The sequence below is a fragment of the Lithobates pipiens genome, unplaced genomic scaffold (assembly GCF_037356315.1).
Source record: "Lithobates pipiens isolate NorthernLeopardFrog02 unplaced genomic scaffold, aLitPip1_a1.2 Scaffold_18, whole genome shotgun sequence".
NCBI classification, from domain to species: domain Eukaryota; kingdom Metazoa; phylum Chordata; class Amphibia; order Anura; family Ranidae; genus Lithobates; species Lithobates pipiens.
The window spans coordinates 98,895,630-98,907,842 of record NW_027507758.1 but is presented as its reverse complement, the minus strand read 5'-3'; the positions used below and the strand labels follow the sequence as shown (position 1 = coordinate 98,907,842).

Genomic DNA, 12,213 nt, shown 5'->3' with positions numbered 1-12,213 from the left:
TCGTTGCTCATGGGAGTCACAGGTAGGACGCTGGAGTCGAGGGTTGTTGCAGCCGCCACCTCATCCATGGGTCTGAACATTGAGGACAGTGAGCCTGCGGGTGGAGGTGAAACAGGCATCTCAAACAGGTGGGGCAGGTGACCAGAAGATCTTTGCGGGTGCCCATGTGACACTTGGAAAACCCTACTGCAGGCATGTACCGATCCCCGTACATGTACATCCATGGTCTTTTTGAGGGTGCTCTTCAAGTGCATGTGATGGATGTAGCCCCACGTTGGGAGCCAGTTGATGTAAGGTGGGATAGGTTGATGGGTTTGCCATAACATCCTCCATGTTTTCCCTCTCTTGTTGAGCACCATGCAAGGGTCCCACAACCAAGGGGCAAATTACCTACCCAGATTGATTTGAGGGCGAGGAGTGGGGTCAACTAATTTGGCTTTGGTGTATTCCTGGTTTTTCTTTTAGACCTAGCACCGTATTATATTTTATTTTGTGTGAATTCCCACTGACCCTATTGCACTGCTCTATACCGTTCTTGATGTGGTATTATTTTCTATCTTCCATTAGCTTTTGCTTGGTTGAACGTGGTGTGAGCACCTGGTTCTGTTGCATTTAACAACGTTGTCATTTTAATTGTGGAGAGGTGGAGGTGTTTTTATTATGTGATTTTGTATTTTATTTCTATATTCGGTAATAGAGCTTTTCTGTCTATACTGCTTGATCCTGGTAGTAACTGCCTTATTGGGTTATTTTTATCCTTATTAGTATACGTTTGGATAGGTATCGCCTCCTCTGGTTGTCAGAACAAAACATTATGGGAAATCCCTCCAGTGGGTACCAAGAGAGAAAGAAAACCACGTTTTTAGTAGGGGAAGGGTTTAAATTTCTTAAAATGTTTTTATTACTGTCTGTACCTACCAGTCCTGATATCAACCACACCCTTCCTTTTCTTGCACAGGCAGTATGGGACAGGAAGTGAAGTGATATCTGCCTAATCGGGTCACAGACAGAAAAAAAAAACAAATTTAAAAAAGTTGCAATGAGAACCCAGCCACATACTAATGATCTCATTATTGAATAACATTACCATATTTTTCTGGAAAACATGCACTTGGAAGGCTGGATTTGGACATCTATCAGGTTGATTAGTTTCACCCTGGGGTAGGCTTAAATGTAAAATCTGTATTTTTAAGCTTGTACCAGGGTGAAACATGTCAGAGCAGGAAGGTCCCAGGTGGTGTTTCAATGCGCATAATTTCCAAAACAGTACCATTTTACTGAACATTGAGATTAAAAGTGGTCATTAGTGTGCAGGCCATTCTTTGTTGTGTATCTGTATGTGTAGCATGGATGAGTTCCATCCAACATCTGCAACTGAGTGTCCGGACACCAAGATTACAGAGAAAGTTTAAGAGCAGCGACCTCTTCTTTTATTTGTTTAAAAAATGGCTGTAGTTTGATTATAATAATATAATCCTACCAAACATTGTTGGTTGTTGCGTAAAATGCTCAACATTTTTTAGGTGTTCTCCCTGTCTAAGCTTTGCTGTACAGGATCTGATATCAATTCAAATGTACTAGCACTGCTTGCATTTAAAAAATAAAACAAAAAAAACGCACATTAAGCCCAGGTTCACACTAGTGTGATCACAGACATTTCATGTGATTCGCACCCGCACCTGCGGTGCTGATCACATGCGATATCTGTGAGATGTGAGTCCAGCCATACAGTTCTATGGCTGAACTCACATTAGATTCACACAGAAAAAAGTGCAGGAACTTGTTTTTCCCCCGCACTAGAATTGGATCGCATGGGTGTTCTCACCTATGCGATCCGATTCCTGTGCAAGTTCACAGTTTGCACCGCAATCTGTGAACTGATCTGGGGGTGTCATTAATAATGTAATGACACACTGCGGGAGAGGAAAGATGCGGGAACCTGCAATGTAATCGTTCTGGAGAGCTGCATTAATGTATGTTTGCCTGGAGTTGAGCTTTAATTTGAGGTTCCATTATTTGTATTCATTTAAAGTTCATATTCATCATTGCTGATCTTAGATAAAGGATTTGTACTGAGTTATAGGAATATATATATTTATTTTCCTCTCTGGTCAAAAAAAAAAAAACCTTTTAAAATGTATTTATTTCAGGTATTTATATAGCGCTGTCAATTGAAGCAGCGCTTTACATCTATATTGTGCATTCACATCAGTCCCTGCCCTCAAGGAGCTTGCATTGTAAGGTCCCAAACTCACATTCATACATACACACTCTATTACCAATTTAGACAGGAGCCAATTAACCTACCAGCGTGTCTTTAGGGTGTGGGAAGAAACTAGAGTACCCGGTGGAAACCCACACACAGGGAGAACATGCAAACTCCATGCAAATAGTGCTGTGGTTGAAATTCGAACCATCAACCCTAGTGCTGCTAGAGGAAAGTGCTAATCACTTAGCAACTGTGCAGCCCACTGAAGATTTTTTTTTAAATCAAGTAAATACAGTATGAAATATTATATACGATATTTTGTAGACTTCTGTCCAGCCAGCAGGCAGAGCTTTGTCACTTTGCCACTTACTTGTACAAAGCCTATTGTTTACAGAGATCAGAAGCTCAAACCAAAAATGTATAAACATAAGTTACTAAGCCTTATGCCGCGTACACATGGTTGTATTTTCCGACAGAGAATGTTCGATGGGAGCTTTTTGTCAGAAATTCTGACCCTGTGTAGGCTCCATTGGACATTTTCCATCGGAACTTCCAACACAAAATTTGAGATCTAGATCTCAAATTTTCCGACAACAAATTCCGATCGTGTGTACACAATTCCGACGCACAAAGTTCTACGCATGCTCAGAATCAAGCAGAAGAGCTGCACTGGCTATTGAACTTCAATTTTCTCTGCTCATCATACGTCACTGCATTCTTGACATTTGGAATTTCCGACAACATTGTGTGAGGCCGCGTACACACGCGCGGACTGTTCGCCCAACTTTGTCCGTCCAACAGTTTCAGCAAACAGTCCGCTCAAAATTAGCATGGACGGACATGCCCACACACGACGAACGAACAGTTTGCTGAAACCGTGCGCGATGACGTGAACAGCACGTACGACGGGACGAAAAATACGACGTCCTATACACTGCATTATAGCTTTCGGCGTGAAAATCCTTTCTGAGCATGCGCGCAACTTTGTTTGACGAACAAGCCTACACACGAGCGGGCTGTTCGATGAAACAAGGTTTCAGCGGACAGTTTTTCGGAAATTCCGAAAAACCTTGTCCGTCCAACTGTCCGCTGAAACTGTCCGCTGAAAGCCCACACACGAGCGGACTGTCCGCCCAAACACTGTTCAGCGGACAAAGTTGGGCGAACAGTCCGCCCGTGTGTACGCGGCCTTACTGTGTATATGCAAGACAAGTTTGAGCCAACATCCGTCAGAAAAAATCCCATGGATTTTGTTGTTGGAATATCCGATCGTGTCTACGCGGCATTAGACTCTTCCATTATTGGACAGCTCCATCTGTTTTATTTAGACAGATTGAACCAAGAGGTGGGCTGCTACTGCTGTGCTGTATTTTTAATTTTTTTTGCTAAGTAGTGTTCTGGAAATCCTTATGCATACATTACATTTTAAAACAAGAACATTTAATAAAAAATTATATAAAACCTTATATTGAAAATTATAAACTTAAAATATAAATATAAAATAAAATTGACCCCAACCAATATGGTGTTTTCTTTAATATGAGGTGTTTCATATACTGTATGTATGCATATATACTGTATGTATTTATAGATTTCATATACTGTATGTGTGTATATCTATCTATCTATCTATCTATCTATCTATCTATATATATATATATATATATATATATATATATATATATATATATATATATATATATTTATATATAGATATATACATGTGTGTGTACATATTTTTTTTTTCTTGTTTTTTTTTTTACAATTGAGGTAAATTAACATTCCTTTAATTTCCTTTTTTCTTTATGTTTTGCAGAACAACAAGATACTAGAAAACACTTTTAAAAATCAAGCATATACAGTATGTACTCATTACATAGATGGGCTCTGCTTCCTGCTGTGCAGTACTGTACAATGGTTGCACTATATTTCTCCTTCCCACAAATCAATTCTATGTTAGGCTTTAGAACTATTAATCAGTTATCTACCCTGCCTCCAGTGACTAATCAGAAATCTCTACATTTAAATTATATCAAAGAGCAATTGTACACAAATATTTACACTTTAAATTTGCTCCGCAAAGAATAACTCAAAATAGAGGGTAGAATGAAGAAGTAAGGCCTCATGCACACGAGACGCAGTTAAACGCGTGTTCAGATGCAGTTGGGCAGTTTTTTCAACTGCCCCTGAACTCATTCAATGTTATCCTATGTGTCCATGCACACAGTCTCGTTTTTTTCCGTTTTTATGCAGTTGCGTTTAATCTCGTTTTTCCAGAAGCAAAAAAATGCGTTCAGAAGCAAAAATTTCCACGTTTCAGATGCAAAACGCGGCAAAACGCGGCAAAACGCCGCTACCGCGTTTAGCCCCGTTTGCGTTTATATGCGTTTTTAAAGGTGACCTTTTTTTTACATTAAAAATCTCAAAAATGATTGCAAATGATGAAAAACCATTAGAAAAATATTTTAAACAATTGCAATTGCAAGTGGACAATCCACAACTTGTGGCAAGTGACATGGCAGGTGGCAAGTGACGTGGCAAGTGGACAATCCACAACTTGTGGCAAGTGACATGGCAGGTGGCAAGTGATGTGGCAAGTGGACAATCCACAACTTGTGGCAAGTGACGTGGCAGGTGAAGTGGCAAGTGACGTGGAAAGTGGACAATCCACAACTTGTGGCAGGTGACGTGGCAAGTGACCTGGCAGGTGACGCGGCAAGTGACCTGGCAGGTGACGTGGCAAGTGGAAAATCAACAACTTGTGGCTGGTGACTGGCATGTGACGTGGCAAGTGGACAATCCATAACTTGTGGCAGGTAACGTGGCAAGTGACGTGGCAAGTGGACAATCCACTTGTGGCAGGGGACGTGGCAAGTGACGTGGCAAGTGGACAATCCACTTGTGGCAGGGGATGTGGCAAGTGACGTGGCGAGTGGACAATCCACAACTTGTGTCAGGTGACGTGGCAAGTGGACAATCCACAACTTGTGGCAGGTGATGTGGCAAGTGATGTGGCCAGTGGATAATCCACTTGTGGCAGGTGACGTGGCAGGGGACGTGGCAAGGGACGTGGCAAGTGGACAATCCACAACTTGTGGCAAGTGACATGGCAGGTGGCAAGTGACGTGGCAAGTGGACAATCCACAACTTGTGGCAAGTGACATGGCAGGTGGCAAGTGATGTGGCAAGTGGACAATCCACAACTTGTGGCAAGTGACGTGGCAGGTGAAGTGGCAAGTGACGTGGAAAGTGGACAATCCACAACTTGTGGCAGGTGACGTGGCAAGTGACCTGGCAGGTGACGCGGCAAGTGACCTGGCAGGTGACGTGGCAAGTGGAAAATCAACAACTTGTGGCTGGTGACTGGCATGTGACGTGGCAAGTGGACAATCCATAACTTGTGGCAGGTAACGTGGCAAGTGACGTGGCAAGTGGACAATCCACTTGTGGCAGGGGACGTGGCAAGTGACGTGGCAAGTGGACAATCCACTTGTGGCAGGGGATGTGGCAAGTGACGTGGCGAGTGGACAATCCACAACTTGTGTCAGGTGACGTGGCAAGTGGACAATCCACAACTTGTGGCAGGTGATGTGGCAAGTGATGTGGCCAGTGGATAATCCACTTGTGGCAGGTGACGTGGCAGGGGACGTGGCAAGGGACGTGGCAAGTGGACAATCCACAACTTGTGGCAGGTGACGTGGCAGGTGACGTGGAAAGTGATGTGGCAAGTGGACAATCCACAACTTGTGGCAGGTGATGTGGCTGGTGACGTGGCAAGTGGACAATCCACAACTTGTGGCAGGTGGCATGGCAGGTGACGTGGAAAGTGGACAATCCACATCTTGTGGCAAGTGACGTGGCAGGTGATGTGGCAAGTGACGTGACAAGTAGACAATCCACAACTTGTGGCAGGTGATGTGGCAAGTCACGTGGCAGGTGATGTGGCAAGTCACGTGGCAAGTGGACAATCCACAACTTGTGGCAGGTGATGTGGCTGGTGACGTGGCAAGTGGACAATCCACAGCTTGTGGCAGGTGATGTGGCAAGTGATGTGGCAAGTGGACAATCCACTTGTGGCAGGTGACGTGGCAGGGGACGTGGCAAGGGACGTGGCAAGTGGACAATCCACAACTTGTGGCAGGTGACGTGGCAGGTGATGTGGAAAGTGATGTGGCAAGTGGACAATCCACAACTTGTGGCAGGTGATGTGGCTGGTGACGTGGCAAGTGGACAATCCACATCTTGTGGCAGGTGACGTGGCAGGTGACATGGAAAGTGGTGTGGCAAGTGGACAATCCACAACTTGTGGCAGGTGATGTGGCTGGTGACGTGGCAAGTGGACAATCCACAACTTGTGGCAGGTGGCATGGCAGGTGACGTGGAAAGTGGACAATCCACATCTTGTGGCAAGTGACATGGCAGGTGATGTGGCAAGTGACGTGGCAAGTAGACAATCCACAACTTGTGGCAGGTGATGTGGCAAGTGACGTGGCAGGTGATGTGGCAAGTGACGTGGCAAGTGGACAATCCACAACTTGTGGCAGGTGATGTGGCTGGTGACGTGGCAAGTGGACAATCCACAGCTTGTGGCAGGTGGCATGGCAGATGACGTGGAAAGTGGACAATCCACATCTCGTGGCAAGTGACAGGGCAGGTGATGTAGCAAGTGACGTGGCAAGTGGACAATCCACAACTTGTGGCAGGTGACGTGGCAGGTGATGTGGCAAGTGATGTGGCAGGTGATGTGACAAGTGGACAATCCACATCTTGTGGCAAGTGACGTGGCAGCTGACGTGGCAAGTGACGTGGCAAGTGGACAATCCAAAACTTGTGGCAGGTGACGTGGCAAGTGACGTGGCAGGTGACGTGGCAAGTGACGTGGAAAGTGGACAATCCACAGCTTGTGGCAAGTGACATGGCAGGTGGCAAGTGATGTGGCAAGTGGACAATCCACAACTTGTGACAGGTGACGTGGCAAGTGATGTGGCAGGTGATGTGGCAAGTCACGTGGCAAGTGGAAATCCACAACTTGTGGCAGGTGATGTGGCTGGTGACGTGGCAAGTGGACAATCCACAACTTGTGGCAGGTGGCATGGCAGGTGACATGGAAAGTGGACAATCCACATCTTGTGGCAAGTGACGTGGCAGGTGATGTGGCAAGTGACGTGGCAAGTGGACAATCCACAACTTGTGGCAGGTGATGTGGCAAGTGACGTGGCAGGTGATGTGGACAATCCCCAACTTGTGGCAGGTGACGTGGCAAGTGACGTGGCAAGTGGACAATCCACAACTTGTGGCAGGTGACGTGGCAGGTGACGTGGCAAGTGGACAATCCACAACTTGTGGCAGGTGACGTGGCAAGTGACGTGGCAGGTGATGTGGCAAGTGACGTGGCAAGTAGACAATCCACAACTTGTGGCAGGTGATGTGGCAAGTGACGTGGCAGGTGATGTGGCAAGTGACGTGGCAAGTGGACAATCCAAAACTTGTGGAAGGTGATGTGGCTGGTGATGTGGCAAGTGGACAATCCACAGCTTGTGGCAGGTGGCATGGCAGATGACGTGGAAAGTGGATAATCCACATCTCGTGGCAAGTGACGTGGCAAGTGGACAATCCAAAACTTGTGGCAGGTGACGTGGCAAGTGACGTGGCAGGTGATGTGGCAAGTCACGTGGCAAGTGGACAATATACAAATTGTGGCAGGTGACGTGGCAGTTGGACAATCCACAACTTGTGGCAGATGACGTGGCAAGTGACGTGGCAAGTGACGTGGCAAGTGGACAATCCACAACTTGTGGCAGATGCCGTGGCAAGTGACACGCTAAATACAAGTACACTGCAGCTCTCACAGCTGCTGCTACTCACTCTGGTCTCACAAAATTGCTGAAATAGTTAATAATACAGTTTTTTTGAGCTGGGGAGGGTCTATGATGTTTAGCTTAACTAAACGCTTCTAGATGCAAACGCGGTAAAACGCGGTAAAACGCAGCTAAATCGCGGTAAAAATCGTGGCAAAACGCGCGTTTCTAAACGCCGGTTTCAACATGTGTCCAGCAGCGTTTGCATCTGCGTCTCGTGTGCATGAAGCCTAAAGCAGATAGCAAAGGATATCCTTTATATTTTCAGCACCACATGTGCCTGTTTCTTGTAGCAGACCTATCTGTTGCCAGAAGTCTAGAACAGAGTCTTTTGTAAATATTTTTTAAGATATAAAGCAATAAAAAGTTATACAAAGTTTGAAAATCTTCATAAAAACCTGTAAGGGTCTGTGCACACTAGGAGCATGCATTATACTGTAGAGTGGATTGGAGTGGAGCAATGCATAGGGGGTTATTTACTAAAGGCAAATCTTTGCACTGCAATTGCACTTTGAGGTAAAGCCGCTGTAGATCGGAGGGGGACATGCAAGAAAAATAAAAAACAGCATTTTAACTTGCACATGATTGGATGATAAATTCAGCAGAGCTTCCACTCATTTCAGATCTACCCCTTATGCCGAGTACACACAATCAGAATTCCGGCCAGAAAAAGACAGATGAGAGCTTTTCATCAGAAAATGCGACCGTGTGTATGCTCCATCAGAATTTAGCTGTCTGAATTTCCGCCAGTCAAAAACTGATAGCATGCTCTCAATTTTTCTATCGGAAATTCCGATCGTGTGTATGCAATTCCGACACGCCAAAAATCACGCATGCTCAGATTCAATGACGAGACAGAACCTATTGGCTACTGGCTATTGAACTTCCTTTTTTTAGTCCCATCATATGTGTTGTACGTCTCCCCATTCTAAACGATCGGAATTTGGTGTGACCATGTGTAGGCAAGACAGCTTGAGTGGAATTCCATTGGAATTCCATCAGGAAAACCATCAGAGCTTTTTTTCCAATGAGAATTCCGATCGTGTGTACATGGCATTAGATTTAGAGCGACTGCACTTCCAAGTGCACTTGCAGTGCAAAGTGGATTTGCCTTTTGTAAATAACCCCCATAGTTACAATACATCACAATGTTTACCATTTTTAGGTTTTTTTTCCTACTAACTTTACATAAATGCAACAAAATGACATTTAATTTATTTCTATGTGTTGCAGTGCTGTGTGAAAATGCAGCATTTTCTACTTCTTTTCATTACACACCAATGTAGTTCATTATAAGGATGGAACAACTTTGACTGTGCATTGGGACTGCACTGAGTAAAGCTGCCGAAAGCAGCCCCATGCATAAGGTGTGAATGGGCCAAAAAACTCAAGAAGCACATATTATTATAGAGCTGTAAGCTGTGTTTTTCTTTTTAAACTTTGTGTCCAGATTGGGAAGATTTCTCCTCATTTCCTGTCCGCGGAAGTACAGAACAAAATATGCAGAAGGAGCAGAAATCCCACCTGGGACAGTCGAGAGATTTGAGAGATTTCTCCACATTTTTTGTGTAGGAGTCAATAGTGAGATGTTCCCCAACTTTCTTGTCACCAAAACAGGAAATGAACATGAATTGCCCCAATGGGGATACAAATGCCCCTAAAAAAAACCCGGCAGAGGTAGTATCCTACGGTAGTATCCCTTCCCCATTTCCACCAGAAGTTTTTAATAATTGTTTTAACAAATCTGAAATCTCTCTAGAAAAAAAAAGTCATGAATTCTACTTAATGAGCCTTCTAAAAAAGCACAGAGACAACAACTGCTTATAAAGACCTTGTAAGAGGTTCCGACATACAAAAGGTTCTTTACAATTCTATGTTACTATATTTTAGATATAAGAGCATTATCGCTTTATTGCAGGGATATGCAATTAGCGGACCCCCAGCTGTTGCAAAACTACAAGTCTCATCATGCCTCTGCCTCTGGGTGTCATGCTTGTGGCTGTCAGAGACTTGCTATGCCTCATGGGACTTGTAGTTCTGCAACAGCTGGAGGTCCGCTAATTGCATATCCCTGCTTTATTGGAATAAAGACAGTATTTTTCTTTTCATGTGTATATATTGCAGCCTGAAAACAGCTTTATGCATTTAATGTCAAATAGATGTCTGACTTATAAGATATATAGATTTCAGCAGTCTACTTACTCTGTTCCTGCTCCTGTCTTTCAGTGTTGTTTTAAACATGAGAATTGTATGTTCTTTGTGTGATTGTTGCCTCACCTTTTAACTTTTTTTCCTTCCCCTCCTCTTTTTTTTTTTCTTCTGTACTTTGGAACAATCCAGTCTGTCTTCTCTACACCGGTACACCTGTTTGCAAACACGGGGCAAAACTCCGATTTGCACCAGTTATCTTTACATTTCCTGTCATCTGATTATCAGCTACAGAAAAATGCAGTAGGACAGAAACTAGTTATGGTGTGTAAATAAAGCAACTTAAACTGGATTAAATACCCTTACAACCTTGAGGATTTGTGGATCACGTATTTCTCTATTCTTAAGTTAATGAGGGAAATATTAAACCATTAAAGTATATCTAAAGACAAAGCTCTTTTTCGGTTTCGGAAATAGTAAGGAATGGTTATAGTCAAAGATCACAAGAACAGAAAGAAACACAGACAGCAATGAAAACTTGGGAGGCATCGAAAATCTTCTTAGTGCTCTCCAAAACCAAACATTTGCTTTAGATGAAGTTAAAAGTAATGTAAATGTGATTGCATATGTTAAAGCATTATTAAACCCAAAAACAAAAATTGTGACCCTGAATCAGTTAACAGCGGACTAAAGGAGATATCACAGACCCACTCCAGGCTCTGGAAGGATCCTGACCATATTGTCAGGATCCACCCAGCAGCCTGATTGACAGCTGGCTCCAGCTCTCAGCTCTCAGCACTTAGTTGAGAGCCAAAGCCAGCTGAACCCGCCCTCCACCAGTCAGGTACTTCAATAAGCACTGGAGGGGTAGAGCAGAGAGCTCAGAGCTGACCGAGAGCTGAGCAATCAGTGGTCATGTGATTGCTCAGTTCTTGGGTTTAGAGTCGGCAGGGGACAAATGTAGCATCAGATGCAGCATGTATGTTGTTCGTCTCTTTTATTTTATTTTTGCTTATTAATTCTTAGATTGCACTACCCCTGATGACTGCTATTCTCAAGTAGTTTGGTGATTTCACTATTGTGCTGCTCATTGTTCATCTGCTGGAGATAAAGCTGTACCTAAGGAAATGCAGTGCCTGCATCTCCCTGCTACTGCTTTATTCTGTTGATTTGTGCTTCCTGCTCTTTTGCTCTTCTCTTGATCATTACTCCAGCCATCAGATAACTAGGCATCAGGGTGCAGATTTGACATGAGAAAGCAAAGCTCTCCTCCTCTACCACACAGAGACACAGCAGGGAACATGTGCCATATGTTTAACCTGGGGATAGGGTCATTTCTAGGGGACCTACAGGAAGCACTGGTGACTAATCTTTTAATCCTCTTTTGCCTTTTTTAATGAGCACAGATTTAATTGTCCAGGTGAGAGATTCATTGTATCTAGGCAATTGCCTTCTTTTTTTACAGGGTTTTTTCACACTCCACCAAGTGCTTTACAACTGCTTGTCAGTTGATTTCTGTCAAATGAGAATAATTTCTTTAACTCCGAGCACTTTTACTGTGACCACTTTTTCTGTGTTGCACCTCCTTACTCCTAAGCACTGTAGGTGACTCCCAGGTGGCTTAGCGAGCTACCATCTTGTTTCTCAGGGTTTGGTCCTCAGTGTATGGTGGAATGGAAAAAGCTGGGCACAAGTCACTTAAAGTGGAAGTAAACCCATTGATTTAAACAGTAAAAAAAAAAGGCATCCCGGGAATGCTAACTGCACATTGGCTGTGCTCTCAGCCAAACTATCAAACCATCCAATGGCTGGTGTCATAACCAATCACATGTGCAGCACCATAGTAGTTGAAGATTAAACAGCGGCAAAGATGGCAGCTTCCTTGGCTGAAAATGATAGGGAGTTTACTTCCACTTTAAGTCTTTTTACCTTTTATTGCTGAACTCACAGTGGTAGAGAAGGTTTAGGTGTGTAGAAAAACCGAAAATAGCACATACA

The 12,213-nt window shown here is 43.9% G+C and overlaps 1 protein-coding gene across 1 annotated transcript in view; it reads right to left on the bottom strand.

The window, feature by feature from the left end:
* The window catches only part of PPP3R1 (protein phosphatase 3 regulatory subunit B, alpha), a 162,436-nt gene extending 152,078 nt beyond the window's left edge, over positions 1-10,358 (bottom strand). Inside the window, exon 1 of the mRNA XM_077485942.1 lies at positions 10,270-10,358. The gene's annotated coding sequence lies outside the window, so the exon portion shown is untranslated. The remainder of the gene's footprint in view (positions 1-10,269) is intronic.
* Between the last annotated feature and the right edge of the window lie 1,855 nt (positions 10,359-12,213).